The 25,563-nt window shown below is 41.8% G+C and overlaps 1 long non-coding RNA gene across 1 annotated transcript; it reads right to left on the bottom strand.

Annotated features, from left to right (window-relative positions):
* Positions 1 to 16,706: 16,706 nt before the first annotated feature.
* LOC139570129 (uncharacterized) lies at positions 16,707 to 24,167 on the bottom strand. The gene is made up of 4 exons (XR_011674015.1): positions 23,221 to 24,167; positions 22,348 to 22,468; positions 21,677 to 21,747; positions 16,707 to 19,394 (listed from the first exon to the last, which is right to left on the bottom strand). It is a non-coding gene; the product is annotated as an uncharacterized lncRNA (long non-coding RNA).
* Positions 24,168 to 25,563: the final 1,396 nt, after the last annotated feature.

Genomic DNA, 25,563 nt, shown 5'->3' with positions numbered 1-25,563 from the left:
AGAAATTCCACAAATTAACTTAAATGCATTCCAGTTGACTACCTCATGAAGCTGGTTGAGAGAATGCCAAGAGTGCGCAAAGCTGTCATCAAAGCAAAGTGGCTACTTTGGCCACACAGCAACATTTAGTGTCATCTTGGTAAGCAAGTCCAGTGTATATTTGTCCTTGTATGTCTGTTGGAAAGCAGACTGAACCAGATTTTCCTCTATGATTTTGCCTGTGCTTAGCTCTATTCCATTTATTTTTGTCCTAAAACTCCCTAGTCCTTGCCGATGACAAGCATACCCATAACATAATGCAGCCTCCACTATGCTTGAAAATATGAAGAGTAGTACTCAGTGATGTGTTGTGTTTGATTTGCCCCAAACATAACGCTTTGTATTCAGGACATAAAGTTCATCTAGTTGCCACATTTTCAGTTTAAATTTAGTGCCTTATTGCAAACAGGATACATGTTTTGGAATATTTTTATTCTGTACATGCTTCCTTCTTTTCACTCTGTCATTTACGTTAGTATTATGGTCGAGTAACTACAATGTTGTTGAGCCATCCTCAGTTTTCTCCTATCACAGCCATTCAATTCTGTAATTGTTTTGAAGTCACCATTGGCCTCATGGTGAAATCCCAGAGCATTTTCCTTCCTCTCCTGCAACTGTGTTAGAAAGGAAGCCTGTATCTTTGTAGTGACTGGGTGTATTGATACACCATCCAAAGTGTAGTTAATAACTTCACCATGCTCAAATGGATATACAATGTCTGCTTTTTAAATTTACCCATCTACCAATAGTTGCCCTTCTTTGCGAGCCATTGGACAGCCTCCCTGGTCTTTGTGGTTGAATCTGTGTTTCAAACTCCCTACTCGACTGAGAGAACTTATAGATACTTGTATGTGTTGGGTACAGAGATGAGGTAGTCATAAAAAAATCATGGTTAACACAATCATTTTCACACAGAGTGAGTCCATGCAACTTATTATGTGACTTGTCAAGCACATTTTTACTCCTGAACTTATTTAGGCTGGCCATAACAAAGGAGTTGAATACTTATTGACTCAAGACATTTCAGCTTTTCATTTTTAATAATATGTAACAATTTCTAAAAACATAATTCCACTTTGACATTATGGGGTATTGTGTGTAAGCCAGTGACATAACATCTCAATTGAATCTGTTTAAAATGTAGGCTGTAACACAACAAAATGTGGAAAAAGTAAAGAGGTGTGCATACTTTCTGAAGGCCCTGTGTTCAGTTTACGACATACTGATCCACTCAAAAATGCATACCAATTATTGGTAAATTATTTTTCTTCCTATTTTGTCTGATCAGATAAAACGTCTTTAAGGATAAAGTGACTTATTCTATCCATGGTCTAAAATAATTGTACGGCAGAAGTTTACAACTGCCCACACACAGCTAAGGCGACAGTGTCTGCACATTGCTGTTCTAAAGCCTTGAGTCACTCTACGTGACTATGAAAAAGGGACACAAAGCCTAATGATCAATAACTGTGGTGAAATGTATTTTTCTAACCACAGGAATCCAATTACATACAGTATGAAACTCAGTTATTAATCTCAGATATCAAGCATCATTTTTAATTGAAGTATAGACTGCCATAATAGTCAGACTGCCAACCAATAGTTTATTCCTCTCTAAAGGTGGCCATGACATTTTCTCCAGAGGTATTACTGGACAGAAGATGTACTCTTTCTGAATGGAACCTATTTCAACTGAGTGTTGCTCTTCACAAGCAGCTTGTCAGATTTCTGTTCATGGCTGTGTTGAAACATATGTTTGAGACCTCTAAAGGGCCCATTTTTGACAATTGCCACATCTGGGAGTTTTGTTGTTGTTGTTGTTACAGTATTATAATTTTGATTCTTTCCTTCCTCTCCTCCTTCCATAGTTGGCCTCGTTTGGACTTGATCCGGGCATCAGTTTTACTGGAGCACAGTGTGAACATCATGTCCTGAGTGTCTATTAAATCTGATGTGCATGACAAACCCCCCAGAGTAACTTAGAAATGTCTATTGTTTAATTTATTCAGCCAGAGGCAATGTACCACAAGTTAAGCTTTAATAGTTTTAAGGGAAAGGTTCAATGGTAAAACAAAGTAGTATTGGGCTCCACGGTGTACCTACAGTTGAACTATCTTATTCTGGTTGCATGAAAGGGGGAAGTTTCCATGGAAATACGTCACAAATGTGTACTTGAGTGCCTCTTTCTAATAGCCACCAATCAACAGCTTAAATCAGCTGTAAAGTTTGATTGAATGACAGGCCCCGCAGTGTATCACCTCCCGGCTGGCATCACAATCATTTCATCCACTGTAACTACAGTAGCCTTGCATTATCAGAGGGGTTAATCTCTTGGCAGGGGAAAGAGGAGAGGAGGGATGGAGGGAGGGAGGGAGGGAGAGGAGGGAGGGAGATGAGAGAGAGGAGGAGGAGATGAGAGGAGAGGAAAGGAGAGATGGGAGAGGAGAGGAGAGAGACGTGAGAGTGAAAAGGAGAAGGGAAATAAGGAGAGAGACGAGAGAGACGAGAGAGGGAAGAGCCTTCTCCACAGTAGCAGAGGTCTGAGAAGGAATAGTGATGAAGTTGCTGATGACTGACAGCTCTCCCCCTGTGGGCTCCACCAGTATCTCTATCTCTGAACCTGCTGCTACACTTGCCAATTATATCCCGCAGACATAGTGCAGAGAAGATAACAATGAGGCACCCTACCCTGAAAAACAAATTACACCATGAATATATAAATAATAAGGAAATATTACAAAATCCTAGATGGAAGAATTTGGGGAAACTGAAACACAGACAGAATGCAAGAGAATATATGAAGATGAAATTTGATTTGGGGCCATTTTTACATACATTTTTTTTTTTTACTTGGGGTAAGGCTTAATACAATAAACTCAGGTACATAGACTATAAACAAGCCTGGGGCAACGACATCAAGCCAGAATTTTTTATATTATTTTAAAGTTTTCATTTATTAATAAAAGTAGAGGCAAAACAATGTATTTTGTGAACTACTTCGTACAGTTGCACTGTAATATATTTGCGCCATTGCAGGTTTAAAAAATAATTAACAATTTTTTCAAAAAGAAGTTCAAATTGAAAAAAAATGTGGTCTTCACATGTGAATTTGTGTGATTTACAACTGCACAGGACCAAGAAAAATGATCATGTATATTCTGCTAATGACCATACAAAACAGAGAACATGTACAATATGGCAAATTTAGCAAAAATAAGAATTTGTTGTAAGTGCACAGGGCCGCCATTTTTATACACCTCCTTTATTGCTTAATCCTTGAGGATTGCATAAAAAGGTTACCATGCCAATACACAATATAAATGGGTTGAAAATGTAATTTAGTTGTTGGAGACTTTACCTGTAATATTTCACATTCGGAGGGGGATCTGTCTGTGAGATCAGAATAGCTAACTTTGAAATCTCTCTGAATAATGTATGGTAACAGAGTAGAGGACTTCGACTAGAGACTAGAGACATTTTGATTGACAGCAATTACATAGGGCTAAAACAATAAGCTGCTCAAAACATTTAACCGAGAGAGAGAGAGCGAGCGAGGAGAGAGACAGAGAGAGACCGAAAGAGAGGAGAGAGAGAGAGACAGAGAGAAACGTGAGATGATGAAAAACTAAAGATGAAATACGAGAGAGGGAAGACAATAAGATGCTCAAAACATTTAACTGAGAGAGAGAGCGAGGAGAGAGACAGACAGACACAGACAGTTGTGTAGGTCTGAGGAGGAATTTAAGAGAGGTATGAAACAGACACCTCTTTTTAATCCAGCATCTAAACAAGGTCACTCAATAACAAACGCTACAATAAAAGAAACCACAATAACAACCGGGGTTTGAACAAATATTGCATTTGGGTATTCAAAAGACCTTGAGAAGTTTCTCAAAAGACATCAAGAGAAAAAGCACAGATACGTTTTTGTTCAAAGCTGCGCCATTGCCAGTCTCCGACAAGACTTATGACGAGAGCGATGAATCCGGGAGTTGAAAGTAGCGGAGAACGGGATGTGAGAAGAGACATCTGTGTTTCCGTCAGATGAATGGGACGAGAGACACTGATTAGATGATAAATTGTTGCTATGAAACTAGACCAGCTAAAGTAACACCTGAATTGGACGAATGCCACATTTAAAAAATCAAAATCAAAATCTTATCTTCGTTACACACAGTAAACCTTGCAGAGTACGCAAACACACACACACACACACACACACACACACACACACACACACACACACACACACACACACACACACACACACACACACACACACACACACACACACACACACACACACACACACACACACACACACACACACACACACATACACACACACACACACACTTCTTTAAGGTCAGGCGTCTTTCTGGGAAAAGTATCCAATGCTCCATCTCTGTCTAATCATGGTGAATGGGGCCTGATGGAGCTCCTTGATTGCAGAAGCACCAAGCGCTCTGTGGTTATTCCTCTTCAAGGTTTGATGGTTCAGAAAGACTCCAACAGTCACGTTCATTCATATCAGCACCCTGCTGCATGCATAAACACTCCCCTCCCATTGTTGTTAGACGGTCAAGCTATTTTTGTTGTTTTTATTTGGCTTTATACTCCAGCATTTTGGATTTGAGGTCAAATGTTTCATATGAGGCGACAGTACGGAATGTCACCTTTTATTTGAGGGTGTCACGCCCTGGCCATAGAGAGGGTTTTAGTATCTATTTTGGTTAGGCCAGGGTGTGATTAGGGTGGGCATTCTATGTGTTATATTTCTTTGTTTTTGGCCGAGTGTGGTTCCCAATCAGAGGCAGCTGTCTATCGTTGTCTCTGATTGGGAATCATACTTAGGCAGCCTTTTCCCACCTGTGTTTTGTGGGTAGTTATTTTCTGTTTTAGTGTCTGCACCAGACAGAACTGTTTCGTTTCTCACTTTGTTATTTTGCTTGAGTGTTTTTGGTGAATAAATTATCATGAACACGTACCACGCTGCGCTTTGGTCCACTTCTTCAGACGAGCGTTACAGAACTACCAACCACCAAAGGACCAAGCAGCGTGGCCAGGAGGAGCAGGGATCCTGGGCCCGGGAGAGGAGAGAGTGGAAGACATCTTGGACATGGGAGCAGGTTATGGCAGCGGACAAGATCCTGCCATGGAAACAGGCGGAAATAGCGAGGGAGGAATGACAACGATACCAGGAGTCACTGCAACGAAGCAAGCACGAGAGGCAGCCCCCCAAATTTTTGGGGGGGGAACACGGGGAGATTGGCGGAGTAAGGTTATAGATCTGAGCCAATTCCCCGTGCTTACCGCGGGGAGCGTGGTACTGGTCAGGCACCGTGTTATGCGGTGGAGCGCACGGTGTCTCCAGTGCGTGTTCACAGCCCGGTGCGCTATATCCCAGCTCCCCGCATCGGCCGGACTAGAGTGGGCATCCAGTCAGGACGGATGGTGCCAGCTCAGCACTCCAGGCCTCCAGTGCGTCTCTACGGCCCAGGATATCCTGCGCCGGCTCTGCGCACTGTGTGTCCGGTGTGCCTGCACAGCCCAGTGCGTCCTGTGCAGGCGCACCGCATTTGCCGGGCGAAAGTAACCATCCAGCCAGAACGGGTTGTGCCAGCTCTACGCTTGAGATCTCACCAGGCCTCCAGTGTGTCTCTCCAGCCCGGTGAGTCCTGTGCCTGCGCCACAGACCAGGCCTCCCGTGTGTCTCCCCAGCCTGGTGAGTCCTGTGCCTGCTGCATGAACGAAGCCTCCAGTGATGATCCATGGCATGAAGCCTCCAGTGATGATCCATGGCACGAAGCCTCCAGTGATGATCCATGGCACGAAGCCTCCAGTGATGATCCATGGCACGAAGCCTCCAGTGATGATCCATGGCACAAAGCCTCCAGTGATGATCCATGGCACAAAGCCTCCAGTGATGATTCATGGCACGAAGCCTTCAGTGATGATCCATGGCCCGAAGCCTCCAGTGATGATTCATGGCAGGAAGCCTCCAGTGATGATCCATGGTAAGAAGCCTCCAGTAATGATCCATGGCACGAAGCCTCCAGTGATGATCCATGGCACGAAGCCTCCAGTGATGATCCATGGCACGAAGCCTCCAGTGATGATCCATGGCACGAAGCCTCCAGTGATGATTCATGGCACGAAGCCTTCAGTGATGATCCATGGTAAGAAGCCTCCAGTAATGATCCATGGTAAGAAGCCTCCAGTGATGATCCATGGCACGAAGCCTCCAGTGATGATCCATGGCACGAAGCCTCGAGTGATGATCCATGGCACGAAGCCTCCAGCGACGGTCTCCAGTCCGGAGCCTCCGGCGACGATCCCCAGTCCGGAGCCTCCGGCGACGATCCCTAGTCCGGAGCCTCCGGCGACGATCCCCAGTCCGGGGCCTGCAACGAGGGTGCCCAGTCCGGGGCCTGCAACGAGGGTCCCGAGTCCAGGGCCTGCAACGAGGGTCCCCAGTCCGGGGCCTGCGGCGAGGGTCCCCAGTCCGTGCCTGCAACGAGGGTCCCCAGTCCGGGGTCGGCGATGAGGGTCCCCGCACCAGAGGCGCCACAAAAGTGGAGGGAGCCAGAGGTGGAGCGGGGTCTACATCCCGCACCGGAGCCGCCGCCGTGAATAGATGCCCACCCGGACCCTCCCCTTTAGAGTCAGGTTTTGCGGCCGGAGTCCGCACCTTTGTGTGTGTGTGTGTGGGGGGGGGGGGGTACTGTCACGCCCTGGCCATAGAGAGGGTTTTAGTATCTATTTTGGTTAGGCCAGGGTGTGATTAGGGTGGGCATTCTATGTGTTATATTTCTTTGTTTTTGGCCAAGTGTGGTTCCCAATCAGAGGCAGCTGTCTATCGTTGTCTCTGATTGAGAACCATACTTAGGCAGCCTTTTCCCACCTGTGTTTTGTGGGAAGTTGTTTTCTGTTTAGTGTTGCTGCACCTTACAGGACTGTTTCGTTTCTCACTTTGTTATTTTGCTTGAGTGTTTTTGGTGAATAAATTATCATGAACACATACCACACTGCGCTTTGGTACACTTCTTCAGACGAGCGTTACAGAGGGTATAGAAATTAATGATGAATAATGGTGAATAATGAATGTATTGTGTCATTTTGGAGTAACTTTTATTATAAATAAGAATATAAGATGTTTCTGAACACTTCTACATTATTGCGGATCCTACCATGATTATGGATAATTATGAATAAATCATTAATAACGATGAGCATATCCACAAAATAGATTTAGTAGATTTATTCAGTTTAATGTTGTATTATTCGTAAAAAAAAGTTACATCTGAAGATCTACAAAGGTCTTCAGTGTTTGCACAACAACCGAGGAGACGTGAGGAGTAGGTGAACACCCCAACACTGTGACTAAGAGAAATGCTACAATACACAGTCTGACTTCACCTCCTCTTCCAGTACTGAAAAGCAACATTTGGATGGCAGACAGTCGCACAACCACTTTCTGGAGCAAGCTGTGTGTGATTAGCTGCAGTACACCTCTGTGTTGTGTGGGATGTTTTATTCTTATGATGTCCTCTTTTTTTTAAATCTTGTTTTTAAGGGCTGGATCAGCTTTAATATTGTGAATAGATTGCTGCTTCCATCAATGTAATTGTCTGCATCATTTCCAATCCCCCATATATTTTGGGGGTAAATATATATATATATAAATATATACTGTATGTATGTATATATGTTTATGTATATGTATGAATGTTTATGTATGTATGTATGTATGTATGTATGTATGTATGTATGTATGTATGTATGTATGTATGTATGTATATACACATACATACATACATACATACATACATACATACATACATACATACATACATACATACATACATACACATAAACATTCATATATATATACATATATACATACATACAGTATACACACTTTTTTTAGAATATACCTTTATTATTTCCCGCAAACCCTACCACCCCTCCCCCAATTGGAGTAAACTAATAAACAATAACACTTAGGCTTCTACATTCAGTTTACACATATTATACACATTTTACATACACAATCTATTTTACTATAGTTATATTTTGTTTGTTTTTAGTCCTTCCTCTATTTCTAATGTCCATACAGTTTGATTTCTATTTGTAACTGTGCTATTTCACCAAATTTCTGAACCTATATACATTTTTACAGACCCCGTATGGTTTACATTGGTTATCTTGTTATTAGTCCCATCCTTCAGCTCCATTCAACCCCTCCCATCTATCTCTTAACACCATCCATTTTTGATTTCTATTTGCCATATATTTTTCAAATGTGCTGTGATGCTTCACAAAAGTACCGAACCTTTCTATTCTCATAGCTTCTACAGATTGTAAATTAAAGATTAATATTTTTGCTAAAATATTTATTATATTATTGATTGATTGACTATGACTTTTCAAATCACCCAGTACTGCTATCTGCAGCTTTAATTCTAGAAAAATGTTGCAATTCTTCAGCCATTCCTGGACCTGTGACCAAAAATGAGCTACATATGGACAGTACCAAAATAAATGATCGAATGACTCTGCCTCCTCGCAGAAAAATCTGCAGAGCTGGGAAGATTGTATCCCCCATTATTAAACATTAAATTGGTTGCAAGAATTCTGTCTAATAATTTAAATTGAAAAATTCAAAGTTTTGAATCCGGTGTTGTTTTGCATGTCAATTCATAAACCATGTGCCATGGAATCGGTACATCGAAAATCTCTTCCCAACTATTTTGCAATTTATATGGCACAGCTGTCAATTTTTTGGTCCTTAATTAAAATTGGTATATGCTTATCACAATTTTCTTTAACCATTTACAGTCTTTAATGCAGGGCCGACAGACAAGTTCCTTACCCTTCTACTTGCCTCTTCCATTTTGTGGTAATGCTGCAATTAGTTGGTTGTAATTTTGGGTAGAGCAGACATTTCCATATGTCTGTGTTAGCTGCATGTGTGACACAACTCCACCAGTCTTATTTATGATATAATTTACAAAAATTATACATTTTTTAAACATATTATTGAAAATCTGTTTTTTTAATCAATTAGTATATTTGAGTTTAACCTCTGTATTTGTTGTATCATTTGTTCTGTCTTTTCAGGTGGATTCAACTGAAATTGCAACCAACATTCTAAGGCTTGTTTAAAAAATTACGATATTTTGGAGATTATTTCATTTTCAAATAACCGAAAGTGAGCAGGTGTAATCTGAATAAAGGGAAAAAGGCCCTTCTTGAACATAGGATGAGACATTCCTACCAATTTACTAGAGAACCATTTTGGATTTAAGTATAACTTAAGATGTCCTCTTTGTGCAGGAGGTGTAATTGTTCATTGTAAACAAGGTTGAATAGTTAGAGGGAGATGTTGGCATTTTATCATATACCTGTATCACATATGTCACCAATGCAACATCTTCCTCCAACACACAACATACATTCTTTATCATTGGACAATACATCTATCTTCAGGGTCCAGCCAGTGATGGATACTCTGTAAAGTATCCATCATATAATGAATACAGGACCTACACCAGAATCAGGGCCCAGATAAGCAAAGCTGACATACAATCAATTCCAATAGGACAATAGGTTCCACTACATAAAACTTCAACAAGCCCACCCCTATGCCTCAAATGTATTTTCTTGCATGTCAAAACGTCTTGAACTGAAGAGTGATACAGTGCCATCTATTGGATACTCAACAACTTTAAAAGAAAACACTGGCAGGTAAGCATTAGGTATGACGGAAGTAACGCTCTTTGGAAGCATCACACTGACCAGCGAAAAGTTAGTAGTTAATAATGACAGTTATTCCACCACCTACAAAAACCTTTGGATATCAGACAGAGCATAGTTTGGTGCAGAATTTATTACATGTAACTAAACAACAAATTATTTACAGTACATCAAACAACTTACATCCAAGGATTCACAAATAGCTCATTTATTTTTGACGAGGCTGTTTGAGTTGAAATGATTCCCCACCCAGATCCAAGAAGCACTAAGCCAACTGTTCAGACCTGAGATCTCTGTAATGAACATTAACCTGACAGGAATACAATGCAGAAGGAACAACTTGCTGCCAGAACATTTCACAACCACAGCATATAAGTGTCAATTAACTTCACATTATTTCAAATAACTGACAGGGCTCAAACAAAAAATCTAAGGACAGGGAAACAGTTAAATAAACTACATGTGTTGTTTTCGCTGCACAGTCTCGTGTCATCCGTGTGTTGTATAAAACAAACAGCATTCAAAGCAACAAAGACTTTGATTATCCTTCACTGTAGAGAGGCTTGAGATGATGACAATTTGAATGAAGTCCTTTGTAGGCAGTGACAAAGAGAAATTGAGAATCGCTGCGGCCACCATTACTGAATGAAAGGACACTGATCGTAATGTTTTAACTGTCTCTATGGAGACCAAACAACTCAACCTCTAACTGGATAATAATCTAAACTGTGTCCAGCTGCTGATTACAATACTGGATAAATAAGCCAGGGTTGTGTTCATTAGGAATAGTCACCAAAAGGAAGAAAAACTGACTGAAACCACCTAGGCTTGTCCACTAAGAAACATTCATTTTTAACTGCACAACTTTACGATGTGCCCTAAAGAATACGACCCAGAAATTCCCACAAGGCAGACCTTGAGATCACAGATTTTGACAGGAATACATATTCTATAGGTCATTCATTTATAATAACTCAGACCTAGGACACTTTGGCATAGACATGTCAATAAATGAACAAGCTAGTACAAGAAAAATAAATACTTCAACTTTTTGCAATGTGCTCTATTGTTACACATACTTTTCTTTAATTACAGTGATAGACTTGAACTAGTTGTATTTGACCTACATAGTCTTTGTTAGCATGGATACAGTCTTTGTTAGAACGGATACAGTCTTTGTTAGCACGGATACAGTCTTTGTTAGCACGGATACAGTCTTTGTTAGCACGGATACAGTCTTTGTTAGCACGGATACAGTCTTTGTTAGAACGGATACAGTCTTTGTTAGCACGGATACAGTCTTTGTTAGAACGGATACAGTCTTTGTTAGCACGGATACAGTCTTTGTTAGAACGGATACAGTCTTTGTTAGCACGGATACAGTCTTTGTTAGCACGGATACAGTCTTTGTTAGAACGGATACAGTCTTTGTTAGCACGGATACAGTCTTTGTTAGCACGGATACAGTCTTTGTTAGCACGGATACAGTCTTTGTTAGCACGGATACAGTCTTTGTTAGAACGGATACAGTCTTTGTTAGCATGGATACAGTCTTTGTTAGAACGGATACAGTCTTTGTTAGCACGGATACAGTCTTTGTTAGAACGGATACAGTCTTTGTTAGCACGGATACAGTCTTTGTTAGAACGGATACAGTCTTTGTTAGAACGGATACAGTCTTTGTTAGCACGGATACAGTCTTTGTTAGCACGGATACAGTCTTTGTTAGCACGGATACAGTCTTTGTTAGAATGGATAGTCTTTGTAAGAATGGATACAGTACCATTGTTTGTGCATGCATTTAGTAAAGCCGTAGTTGCACCAAACATAACAGAAACAGGCTGATAGGTTCTACTTTACAATTCACCTGCTGTGCTTCCCTCCTCCGTACCACTGTTATCCAGCCGCAGAGGCATCTGATAGGTGATCAAAAACTCTGGACAGGCCTAGAGAGGAGCAAATGACAGAGGTGTCAGATCAACCCAATTTTAACTGCTTGGTAGTCCTAAGGGCATGCTACCAATTCAATTCAATTCAAGGGGCTTTATTGGCATGGGAAATATACTGTATGTAAACTTTGCCAAAGCAAGTGAAGTAGATAATAAACAAAAGAGAAATAAACAATTAAAAAATGGACAGTAAACATTACACTTACAGAAGTTCCAAAAGAATAAAGACATTTCAAATGTCATAATATGTATATATACAGTGTTGCAATGATGTGCAAATGGTTAAAGTACAAAAGGGAAAATAAATAAACATACAGTAAATATGGGTTGTATTTACAATGGTGTTTGTTCTTCACTGGTTGCCCTTTTCTTGTGGAAACAGGTCACAAATCTTGCTGCTGTGATGGCACACTGTTGTATTTCACCCAGTAGATATGGGAGTTTATCGAAATCGGGTAATTGTTTTTTGGTAGGTTTCCACACTACATTCCTTCCATCTATAGCATTTCTTAATATTACTCAGTTAATTTGGCTTTGATGCCTCATGATTGAGTATTGCTCTGTTCAAGTAGACTGTGGTTTTGCTGTGATCTAATAGGGGTGTCATTGGGCTGACTGTGAACACTCTGAGAGACTCTGGGTTGAGGTCAGTGATAAAGTAGTCTACAGTACTACTGCCAAGAGATGAGCAATAGGTGTACCTACCGTAGGAGTCCCCTCGAAACCTACCATTGACTATGTACATACCCAGCGTGCGACAGAGCTGCTGGAGTTGTGACCCATTTTTGTTGGTTATGTTGTCATAGTTGTGCCTAGGGTGGCATATGGGGGAGGGAATGCTGTCACCTCCAGGCAGGTGTTTGTCCCCCTGTGTGCTGAGGATGTCAGGTTCTTCCATCCAACTAACACATTAGGTCTAAGAGGAGAAGTAGTACAACTCTAATTTAAGTCTGATGACAAAAAATGATAATCCAGTGACACTTGCGACTTCAGTAGTTGACTCAAAGTGTCAAAATTAAGGTAGCACACTAAATCAGTTGCCAAAGCCACTAGTTACCGTACCTGCTCTCCTCTGTAGATGACATACTCTGCCAGTGCCAGTCCGTTGACACTGGGCCTTCCCGTGACAGAGTGGTGTCCTGGAGGGGAGTGGGCCAACTTCATGGCACTGAAAAGCAGGTGTCTGGGGACATATAGAAGCCATAGAACCCATCACAGACAATCAGACATCATGTGACACCAGGAATGAACCGCCATTCTATTCACTTGATACATTTGAGAAATTCTTTCTTAATGAAAGTCTCATTGGCTTATTATGTTGACAAGCCACGGCTTGGTTTAGTTGAACTGTGGTGACTACAACCTAAGCTGTGATATTGTTCACTGTAGTAGAGAAATATCAAAAGGACTGGATGGCTGGTTTATCTTCGTCACACGTAGCAGGACCAGTCTTTGTGCAGAGGGCAGCCTGTGCCTCCTCCTATTCCGTAGACGTACTGGTTCACTCTTCGACGAGTTCTCCGTAAGGTAGATTGCCTGCTCCAAACATGCCTCCTATGTAAGTGTGCCTCTCATCGAAACCCTTGTGGATGATGGCTCTTACAAACGGCAAACCTGTTTGGCCAAGAGCGGATGAGTCATCCAATGAATGCTGGAATGAGTACTACTGTAAATTGGATTTCTGAGTGTTCAAAACACAAAATAAAAGGGGACGCACACAAGAAAAGATCAACCTTGAACACAAGAACACAATATTACCTGAGGGTGCTTTTGAAGTGTCATGGGTTGATGGGTGCTCAGTGGAACGTGGGCTGTGCTATTGCCTGTGTTATTCTCTTACCGTGAAACACCATCCATTCATCCTTCGATGGTTGACCTTTCTGGATCTGCAGTTCAAGAGGGGGAAATAGTGAATGAACAAGAATCTACTCTCTAAAAGAGAATGCATTCCAATGGTGGTCAATAAAGTTGTAATAACTTGAATCGAATTGAAAGTACGGTTGAATATCGACTTCCATTAACTGGTCGGAATTGGTTTAAAGGCGACAGGATAAAGGCAGAGCTGGCCTTCCTAATGTGGATGAAACCAGCCAACTGTACCGTAAGAATGTTGTATCTGTTGAAAACCCCTCCGGCATGGCCTGCATCTCTGTGTTCTCTGAGCATACAACTGTTCACAAAAACAGAACAAGACTCAACGTCGTGTCAACTTTGACTAATTTACAACAGGATAAGATCAATAAGATACAAGGTTTTGGTAGTGATTCATCTTGTTGGTCGTACCTCCTCCTCCTCCACCGAAACACCTTGTCGTCCGATGTCAGATCTTTCAGTAAGATTCAAATGTTCGCCGTTTTCAACGTGAGTTACGGGTTCAAACCTACATCACCTGAATGTGAACTTATATATATATATATTGAAGTAGAACAGAATTTCATTAATTATGTGAACTTCAACCCACTCAACGAAACACGTTGTCTTTTCATACATGAAGATCAAGTAAAAATCAAACACTATGAGGGTTGCATTCACTACTAAACAGATGGTCCTAGGAGAGCAGATAGGTCAGGGAAGGCAGTGCATGTTGTTGGCCTGGTTGTCCAGACTGCTGCTGGAGGCCGGGGTGGACAGGGGCGTCGAGCTGGTTGAGAGGCTGGGTGGGACCAACAGGGGCCGTCATAATGATGACGTGGGGTTTATAGCAACCGGGCAGGGCTGAAGGTGGCCTAGCCGATGTCAACAAGGCACAAACATCGTCTTCCTGGTGAAAGTTGACTCCAGGAAGAGTAGCTGCTGCTTTCACTACAGTTAATGGGTATCCTAATAAAATAGCAAATACGAAAGTTGAAAAAAAGAAAGAGAAATGGAGCAAAAAATTGTGTTTTTGTCACTTTTTGACCAAGCCAAGAGGAGAAATTAAGAATGACACAAAATAATGAAGACAATCACAGTACAAACGTACAGAGGAACACGAATAGACTGCATTAGCGATTGATGCCAACATGTCAATGACCCATGAGTATGAATAAGGCTACATGCCTCTATATGAGCTAACCCATAACATGCATACAGTCCATTCAAGTCATTTAGCAATGTGTGATGAAATTGAGAGTGCTTTCCTGGAATTTATTTTCCAGGCACAGAGACAGGTCCTCTCGTCTTTTCAGAAAAAAGGTAATTAAAGCTTACCTTTAATTAAACAAAGTTATCGGATTCTTTAGTAATTTTGGTAATTAACAGAACATCTATGGCAATCTATTGTAACTTTGGAAATGTATACTTGAATAACTTTTGTTTAATTCATACAGTATATAGTATTCATTTTTGTATATATGCGTCCATATTGTCCATGAGTTTCTAGTAGATAGGCTATTTTCTCTTTAACCATATGGCCTAATTCATGAAGGAATGCTCTAATCAACAATGTCATTATTTTCAATGAGTTTCCAGTGGGTGCTGGTGAAAGCATGACCATGTAGGTGTGTCGAAACAAACATTGAGATAACATTGAATCACCTCAACAGCAAACCTCTGGGAAGAATTTCAAAGACACTATAGGCAATGTTCAACATGCTGTTACCATGAATCACAAACACAAAACCTATTATAGGTCAATATGGAGTTGAGGGATTTAATGTATCCAAGAACAATATACATGACAAGCAGGTGAGTGTGGTGGCTATCTGTGAGGGTGACAGGCAACATAACCCAGGAGTGTCAAACATACAGCCCGCAGGACTGATCTGGTCCGCGAAGCGGGGGAAGAAACAAACTCAATAACCTTTAAAATGACTAAAACCAAATTGAAACTGTAGAAATGATAATAGATCTACATTCATATAGTTTCTTCACTGTTTCCAGCTCGGTAATAATCACCGAAATGAAAGCTAGACAGTTAGGGAGCATAGAACATTCCCCAAACTATGGATAGAGGACTATTTTTAGCAAATTTCAACAGCAAAGAAATATATATATTTTTAATCAGCCCGGCCCTCTGGACCTCGTTGAAGACCGATTGCAGCAACCAGGACAAAATGAGTATAACACCCCTGATGAAACGCTCCCGTGTTCAGGAGGGGTTGCAAGTTCAGAATAGCAAGCGTGTGAGGATGGTTACCTTGACGAGGTCCAGTGGTGACTGGCCTTCCTGGTTGTGGAGGGCGGGGTCGGCCCCATGAGCCAATAGCAGGGCACACAGCTGGGTTCGTCCCTTTCTGTGCCACCTCGTGCAGTGGAGGTGAATGCCCACTTATCTGTGGCGTTCACGCATACGTCGTACTTGATGAGCAAAGCAGACACATTTATGTGCTACAAATGAGAACACATTGGGCATTGGACTCTTTCTAGTAACTTCCTCTTGTTCTTTATGTCAACTTGTATCTCAGACCGGGATATACAGTAGGTCTTGTACGGGGCCTCTACAAGTCAATTCACTCTTTCTGTTTTTCTCTCTGGGTTGAGATCGAAACCCAACCAACAGGCTGAGGAAACAAAGCAAAGAAAAAGGGGGAAACATCTCTTGGGAGAGAAAGGGTAACTAACATTCATTCATAGAACTCTCTCAACTGCCTTGCTTTCTCCAAGTGTAGCACTTATCTGTATTGCAATCCTACTTTGCACTCTCTACCACAGTGAATTGAATGTAATGCATGACATTGTCCAGACGAAACCCCTTTATTTGACAGAGTTAGAGCGGGCACCAGGCAGCGGGGGAGGACAGCGGTGTGATGAGCTCAGTTCTCAAGGGTCTTTGGAGAGGACCCACACTGATCAAAGCAATCTAGTAACCTTTTGTGTCCGACAGTCTTTTGTGTTTGAGAGAGACATGAGTGCTAATCATTTGGCCAATACACATACTTCACCCCTCGCCTCATCACTGAAACCAATTCACAATTACATTCTTTTTAAAAGGAGACAGGGATTTTTCTGCCATTGAAATAAGGGTTTTGAGTTTATTTTTACATGGACAGTGCACATTAATCGGCTAATTTTTCAACCGCAGTCCCTGGGCAGGTTATTAAAAACGATTACAATAACAATACAGACAAACAATGAGCACATGCAGAACAACATTGTCACGTTCGTTGTAATGAGGAGACCAAGGCGCAGCGTGACATGCATATATTCTTCTTTTAATGAAGAAAGACCACAAAAAAAACTAACAAACCGACCGTCAAACTATATAAAACGAGTGCTGACAGGCAATTACACATAGACAAGAACCCACGAAACCAAAAGGGAAAATGGCAACTTTGTTACGATTCCAATGGTGAATGAAGGAGTCAGGCGCAGAGAGCAGGGTAGTTCCGAGCAAGTGGATATTTTAATATTCCAAACAGAATATAAATGAGACGGCTACGCCACACAACAAAAGGGCGCGTCAAGATACAGTCCAAAAATAACTAGGACAAAATCCACACTATAACAAACACCACAAAACAGAATAACAAGCCCGCACAAAAGTCGGCGGGCCAACTGGGTTTAAATAGCTCACTAACCCTAAACACAAAACAGGTGCAACCAATTAGACAAAACTAAATGAAAACAGAAAAAGGGGATCGGTGGCAGCTAGTAGGCCGGAGACGACGACCGCCCGAGAGCCGCCCGAACGGGAAGAGGCACCATCCTCGGCGGGATTCGTAACAAACTTAAATAGGATCCCCAATCAGAGACAACGATAAACAGCTGCCTCTGATTGGGGACCAATTCAGGCCACCGTAGACCTACAATATGCCTAGACTTACAAACACCCCTAGACATACAAAAACCATAGACAATACAAAAACACGCATACACACCCTCGTCACACCCTGACCTGACCAAAATATTACAGAAAACATAGATAACTAAGGTCAGGGCGTGACAAACATAGGACAAGCAACACTTAGCATGCAGACAGAGAAACATACCACAAGCAACACGTAGCATGCAGACAGAGAAACATACCACAAGCAATACTTAGCATGCAGACAGAGAAACATACCACAAGCAACATGTAGCATGCAGACAGAGAAACATACCACAAGCAATACTTAGCATGCAGACAGAGAAACATACCACAAGCAACATGTAGCATGCAGACAGAGAAACATACCACAAGCAATACTTAGCATGCAGACAGAGAAACATACCACAAGCAACATGTAGCACGCAGACAGAGAAACATACCACAAGCAACATGTAGCATGCAGACAGAGAAACATACCACAAGCAATACTTAGCATGCAGACAGAGAAACATACCACAAGCAACACGTCGCACGCAGACAGAGAAACATACCACAAGCAACACGTCGCACGCAGACAGAGAAACATACCACAAGAAACACTTAGCATGCAGACAGAGAAACATACCACAAGCAACACGTCGCATGCAGACAGAGAAACATACCACAAGAAACACTTAGCATGCAGACAGAGGAACATAGGACAAGCAACACGTAGCATGCAGACAGAGAAACATACCACAAGAAACACTTAGCATGCAGACAGAGAAACATAGGACAAGCAACACGTAGCATGCAGACAGAAAAACATACCACAAGCAATACTTAGCATGCAGACAGAAACACATAGGACAAGCAACACTTAGCACGCAGACAGAGAAACATACCACAAGCAATACTTAGCATGCAGACAGATAGCAATAGCAACAAAAGCAACAAAACCAAATGCATAAAAGCAACATTGCTTCAACACCTCACAAACTACAGACAACATGGAAAGTGGCAATACACAGCTAGGGATTATGTTCACAAGTCTGATTGGCCTTTAGCCATGTCTTCATGTTTTTTGTGAAGGTGTGATATGTGGTGCAGTTGTGTGTCTGATGGCAGTGTGTTCCAGACATGGGAAGCTCTCACAGAGAAAGCAGATTGACTAAAGGATCCCCAATCCCGTGTGGCTCAGTTGGTAGAGCATGGCGCTTGCAACGCCAGGGTTGTGGGTTCATTCCCCACGGGGGGACCAGGATGAATATGTATGAACTTTCCAAATTGTAAGTCGCTCTGGATAAGAGCGTCAGCTAAATGACTTAAATGTAAATGTTAAATGTAAAGGTGCTTTTCCTTAAGGGAACTATACAGTCATCTCTCATGGCAGACCTTGTGGATCTGCTACCAATGGTTTGGATTTTCTGTTTAACACAAGTACTAAGTGGAGGCGGAGTCAGGCCATTTAGGATCTTTAAAAATAAAATAAAAATTATACTTTGTTTTTATTGTAGGAACACAAAGAAAGTACAAATAAAGTAAAATAAAAGAACAAAAAAGATCTGGCAGTTACAGTGCACTTCATACCTTCATCATCATATTAGTTACATTGGCATCTTTGAATTAGACCTTTTCCAAGTACAAAACCCATTTCTCCCAGTATTCCTGACCTCTCTCCTGTTGAGTTCTTAAAGCAAAGGTCATACGCTCCATGTGGTGTATTTCTTCTACAATGTCTATCCATTGTGTCACTGTGGGAGGGTCTTTTTGTAGCCATTAAATGTTGACAGCACGTGTTTCCTTGCAGGTAACCATGGTTGACAGAGGAAGAACAATGATTCCAAGCACCACCCTCCTTTTGAATCTTCCAGTCTGTTTTTCGAACTCAATCAGCATGACAGAGTGATCTCCAGCCTTGTCCTCGTCAACACTCACACCTGTGTTAACGAGAGAATCACTGACATGATGTCAGCTGGTCATTTTGTGGCAGGGGTGAAATGCAGTGGAAATGTTTTTGGGGATTCAGTTCATTTGCATGGCAGAGAGGGACTTTGCAATTAATTGCAATTCATCTGATCACTCTTCATAACATTCTGGAGTATATGCAAATTGCCATCATACAAACTGAGGCAGCAGACTTTGTGAAAATGTATATTTGTGTCATTCTCAAAACTTTTGGCCATGACTGTACATCGGAAGGTACAAGTTATATACATTTGTTTGTAAACATTGCTGGAATATTGTACATGAGATGTGGCGTTTCCTTTGTGAATAATTGTGGTGCATTTGTCAAATATAATTTCAGTTAATGTGCAAGCTGTTTATTCACTGTGTCTGGGTTTTGTTTCATGTATTTTGTACAGTGCGTACAAGGTACATTTGTGAAATTATTAGTATTTTGTGCATTGTTATTTTCATGTATTCCTGCTGTGGTAAACTTGTATTATTTTGGGTAACTATGGTTACCCCAGTCAACAAGCACCCGTGCAGAGAGTAGAATGATCTGTGGTGGCTGCATTGCATGACGTGCTATCAGATAATAAATCCGTGACTGGTGCCACATGCTGGAGTCCATATCGATGATTGTTCATAACACAGTGCAAGAAGAGTTACATTGTTACATTTGCTTCGAGGCAAGTAACACTGAACCATGTGTGAGACCACCAGCTGTTCTGGATGACTGTATGATCATGCTCTTTAAACAGGTTAACATTCACGAGGCCGCGAGGTCAGATGGATTACCAGGACTCAGAGCATGCTGCGACCAGCCGCAGAAACCTTTTTTCTAAGAGTGTACATGTTTCAGACAGACCACCTTAGTGCCCAAGAACAGCAAGGTAACCTGTCTAAATGACTATCGCCCCATAGCACTCACATCTGAAATGCTTTGAAAGGCTGGTCATGGCTCATATCAACATCTCAGACTCCCTGCAATCTCTATTGCACTACACACTGCCCTTTCCCACTTGGACAAAACTTGGACACCTGCGTGAGAATGCTGTTCATTGACTACAGCTCAGCATTCAATACTATGGTGCCATCCAAGCTCATCACTTAGCTAAGGACCCTGGGACTGAACACCTTCCTCTGCAACTGCATCCTGGACTTCCTGACGGGATGCCCTCAGGTGGGGAGTGTAGGCAACAACACATCCACCATGCTGACCCTCAACACATGGGCCCCTCAGCGGTGCGTGCTTAGTCTTCTCCTGTACTCGCTGTTCACCCACGACTGCGTGGCCGCGCACGACTCCAAAACCATCATTAAGTTTGCAGACGTCACGATGGTGGTAGGCCTGATCATCGACAATGATGACACAGCCTATAGGGAGGAGGTCAGGGACCTGGCTGTGTGATGCCAGGACAACAACCTTTCCCTCAAAACCAGCAAGACACAGGAGCTGATCGTGGACTACAGAAAACGGTGGGCCGAGAATGCCCCCATTCACATCGACGGGACTGTAGTGGAGCAGGTCGAGAGCTTCATGTTCCTCAGTGCCCACATCACTAACAATCTATCATGGTCCAAACTCACCAACACAGCCGTGAAGAGGACACTACAAAACCTCATCCCCTCAGGAGGCTGAAAAGATTTGGCACAGAACCTCAGATCCTCAAAACGTTCTACAGCTGCACCATTGACAACATCTTGACTGGCTGCATCACCGCTTGGTATGGCAACTGCTTGGCATCCGACCGCAAGGCGCTACAGAGGGTAGTGGGGACTCCCTGCAATCCAGGACCTCTATACCAGGTGGTAGCAGTGTAATGCCCTAGAAATGGTCAAAGAGTCCAATCACCCGTCATAGACTGTTCTCTCTGCTCTTCCGCTACTGTCACTTTATTCCTAGTTATAAGTCACAGGAGTTTGGTGGCACCCTAATTGGGGAGGACGGGCCTGTGGTAATGGCTGGAGTGGATCAAGTGGAATGGTATCAAATACATCAAACACATGGTGTCCATTTGCGCTGTTCCAGACATTATTATGAGCCGTCCTCCCTTCACCAGCCTCCTGTGTATAAGTACATATCTACCTCGTACCCCTGCACATCGACTCGGTACTGGTACCCCTGGTATATGGCCAAGTTATCGTTACTCATTGCGTATCTATCTATAGCATGTGACGAATAACATTTTGTTTTATTTGAATCCTAGAGCAAACACACACGTTGGCTTGATCTTTATGCTATTGATAACACTATGATAACACCTGAACTTACCCTTCCCTCGTGTTTCACCAGCACCTCGATTATGTCGTCGTGGGATTTTTCAGAAGCCAGGTGCAAGGAAGCTTTGACAAAACACATCCCGAACAAGTTTAAGTGGTTGTGATTCTACTTCTATGGGTTTCACAATGGAACCAAAAGGAACCTATAGTTCAGAGTCTTATCGGTGCATTCAGACTCACCCAGTTATATCTGTCATAACAACAATGGTAAGTGTAAAGTGACTGATAATTGCTTGTGGGATAAGGGTCACTGACTGACACACTATGCAGTATTCACAACTCTTTAGTCTTCTCATTCCAATTGGCCCCCCAATTGACAGTGCTGTTAAAAGCACATTTTAGATCTTAAAACTCTGCTTAGTTGAAAGCACAGAGTAACCAAGAGAAATCTATATGATACAAGCGCTTCAATACATTGACTATATCATTTTTTAAATTTAACCAGGCAATTCTTACTTACAATGACAGCCTAGGAACAGTGGGTTAACTGCCTTGTTCAGGGGCAGAACGATAGATTTTAACCTTGTCAGCTCTGGGATTCAATCCAGCAACCTTTCGGTTGGTTACTAGTCCAACGCTCTAACCACTAGGCTACCTGCCACCCCATAATTAGCAGCAACAGTATGTGTAGTATGATGGTAACTCAGTGGTGAGGTTTCTTACCAGAGCAATTTCATGGTTAAGGGGATTCTTGAAGGTGATGGTCTCCAGTGACAGGTGCTTCTTAAGGTGGGCCAGGTCAGCTTCACTACTGCCTGGAGCAAAGTACGACGTCTGAACTAATCTTGTAACAGACACAAGAGGTCAGATAAGAGAGTGTTTCAACAATTACATAGGGAGAACAGGGCTGCTCATCTAGCAGTTACCCCCTGCCTAAAATCATTTGGACTCAATTAGTTTCAAGTATTGTAGGTGACCTCCAAGCAAGAAAAATACGGTTAAAAAAAGAATAGGAACATTCAAAAAAATAAACATGGCTTATGGGCCAGGTGTTCTTTGAGCTGCTAAGTGGGGATTGGTCCAGAAACCAATGGGTTGGGCCAGAGCCAGAACACACGTGGGTAAAGCGGCGGTTTGAAAATGTGTCTTTGGATTTGATACTCTAATTGGTTAGAGACGATCCAATCGCTGATTACTTTTTGTACAACGCCCCTCGTCACCATAAACAACTTAAATAATGTCCCGTCTCAGACTAAAGTACGTGGGGAACGACAGAGCAGCGGAATAATTTAGTTCTGAGTCGCAGGCTAGTCCGTCCAATGATGTACCAGCAGCTACGCTGACGTCATGCGGTCGTAGCCAAAATCCAGATGCTGAAGGACTGAAAGAAACACTACAAATAACCATTTAACATGGAGTTATTTGTTTGTCCAGACTGACACACTCTTTTTAGGTAAATGTTTTGGGCAAAAATATATTTTACCATCCAGTCGGCCGGAATGTCTTTTACCTCATTGTTGTGCATTTGGAATTTTAGAGATGTGATGAAAAATGTATAGTCTGTTCATTAACAGTTTAGAAGAGCATGTGACTTACCTTCCGACCATCACTGGCATGACAGTTTACATGAATTACATGGTGTTAGCAGGGCCATCAGCTTGTCTTCATTCCCACTCCAATGAAAGCACCCGATGTATTAGAATGAAGAGCACAAGAATGGTCACAGTTGATAACAAGGCATCTGAATGGAGGTCATTAAAGCATCTGAGATATCCTCCACCTTGCACTTTCAAGCAAGTCATCTTTTCTATATTCATCTGTGTTGAAGAAAGTGTGAAAACATATTCTAAATTAACTTTTGTGTTTCATTGTTTTGATTCATTCAACTACATGTTCTGCAATTCTTGTATCCCAAAGAAACAGTGCTATTCTATTCCCATGCCCAAAATAGATGCAATTAGTGAGTATAAAATGCTTGTGATGAACATGGTCCTCCCACTCACCATTCAGCGCTGCTTTAGTGGACGCTTCAGCCTGGTCCAGCACTGTCCTCCCATCTGCGTTACGAATCGTTGTCTCTGCTCCATGTTGCAGCAGAAATGCAACACCAAATCACCCATATCACCATTTACAAGATATCAAGAAATAGCCTATGTTATACAGAAACAATATAGAGAGGGCACACCAGTTGCCACACTTGGCTCTTACAAAAGTGGGCCTTAAAGCATATTACAGATTGGTGTATCAATCTGAGTCTTCTGGAGATGTGACCATTATACTTGAAGCCACAAGAGGACAGTCACTGCTTAAACAATGCATATTTTCCAAGGGGACAGCCTCCAACAGTACCTATGTAGACATCGATCGTGTAGTTCCAGTTGTTCCTGGGGTTGGAATCAGTCTTGCACTCAGCCCAGCTGAGGTTGATCACCTCAGCATAGCCGAAGGAGCAGGCGTTGTGTAGGGATACGAGGCCTCCGCCATCCTGGGAGTGCACATTGGCTCCATTCTGTAGTAGGTAGTCCACTACATCCCTGCGTGCAATTTCCTGATGCCAAATCCTGAGGATGAAAGATGGTATTTATTTATAGGTGCACTTGGCCCACATTGAGGCTTAAGTATATCCATTCAAGGATTATGCTTGGATTCATATTCGAAATTAGAAAATGACTGTTGCTGCTTATAAATAAATACATTGATGAATAAAATATCAGTTGTAATATAAGATATTAAAATAATAACAATACATCTTTTATGAATCAAGAGGATCAAGGATCAGCTAACTTGATATTTTCAGGCAATGTATTGTGGGTGTTGTTCACTGCGGTCTTCTTCCTCATTTATCACTAGATGGTGCTATTACTCACATTTTAGCAGCAGCAGACCCATCCATGCCTACTACATTGATACCACCTATTCAACACTTCAGAAAATAGTGACAAATTGTTTATATTTCAGGTGGAAAAAATATTATCAAGTTATTAACACAATATTATCAAGTTATTAACACATCCTCTCTAATTCATCTAAGATAAGTCTGTGCTAGTTTCATGGTACTGTAGACTGAGCCTACTCATAGATCTCAACTCTTAACTATACATCTGTCAAATGGCTTAGCACCACTTTTCCCAAGTCTATTTTTAAAAGTGAACTTGACCTTGAATTTGCTGTGTAAATGCCGGGGTATCATTGACATTGGCTCCATTTCAAATGGTTTGGACAACTGAGCAGTGTCAGGTCTATCATAGGTCATTGGTAGCCAGTTGTGCCATCCCAAAACCTGCACATTAAATGAGTCATGAATGGCTATTCAATGTCTCATCTGTAGTGTTCTCTTTGATAAATATTTAAGGAGGATAACTGAACCCTTCAACCAAATAACCACATAGATATGCAGGTTTTTATTTTCAGATTATTACAGATTTTGTATCTTATTACAAATTCACCGACATGGAAATGTACTGTACATGTTGTATATTTATAGTATGTATGCAATATCAAGACTCTGAATTATTCATATTGACTATACTACTAAAAATATACCATACCACCAACATTTTCCAAAACTGAAATATACCAACTAGAAATATACCTTCGGTTGAAGGGTTACACACACCAAAAAAAATCAAAAGAAATTGATGATATGAAGTAACTTCTATTGCCAATAACCTATGTGGTGAGGACATGGCAAAGGCATCTGAACTTGATGTGTTAAAACTACTTCTCTCAGTTGCTGCCAGGCCCCTGTATTTGCCTTCCATTCATATCACTGACTGAGGAGGATCATTTTTCAGCACCTCCTATAGCAGGGTTTCCCAAACTTGGTCCCGGGGCCACACCCTGGGTTCACGTTTTGGTTTTTACCGTAGCACTACACAGCTGATTCAAATAACCAATGAATCATCAAGCTTTTGAAAAGTATAGTATACTGAGCTATAT

This window comes from Salvelinus alpinus, chromosome 3 (assembly GCF_045679555.1).
Source record: "Salvelinus alpinus chromosome 3, SLU_Salpinus.1, whole genome shotgun sequence".
In the NCBI taxonomy this organism is placed as follows: Eukaryota; Metazoa; Chordata; class Actinopteri; order Salmoniformes; family Salmonidae; genus Salvelinus; species Salvelinus alpinus.
Note: the sequence above shows the minus strand (reverse complement) of the source record. Positions and strands in the feature narration are given on the sequence as shown.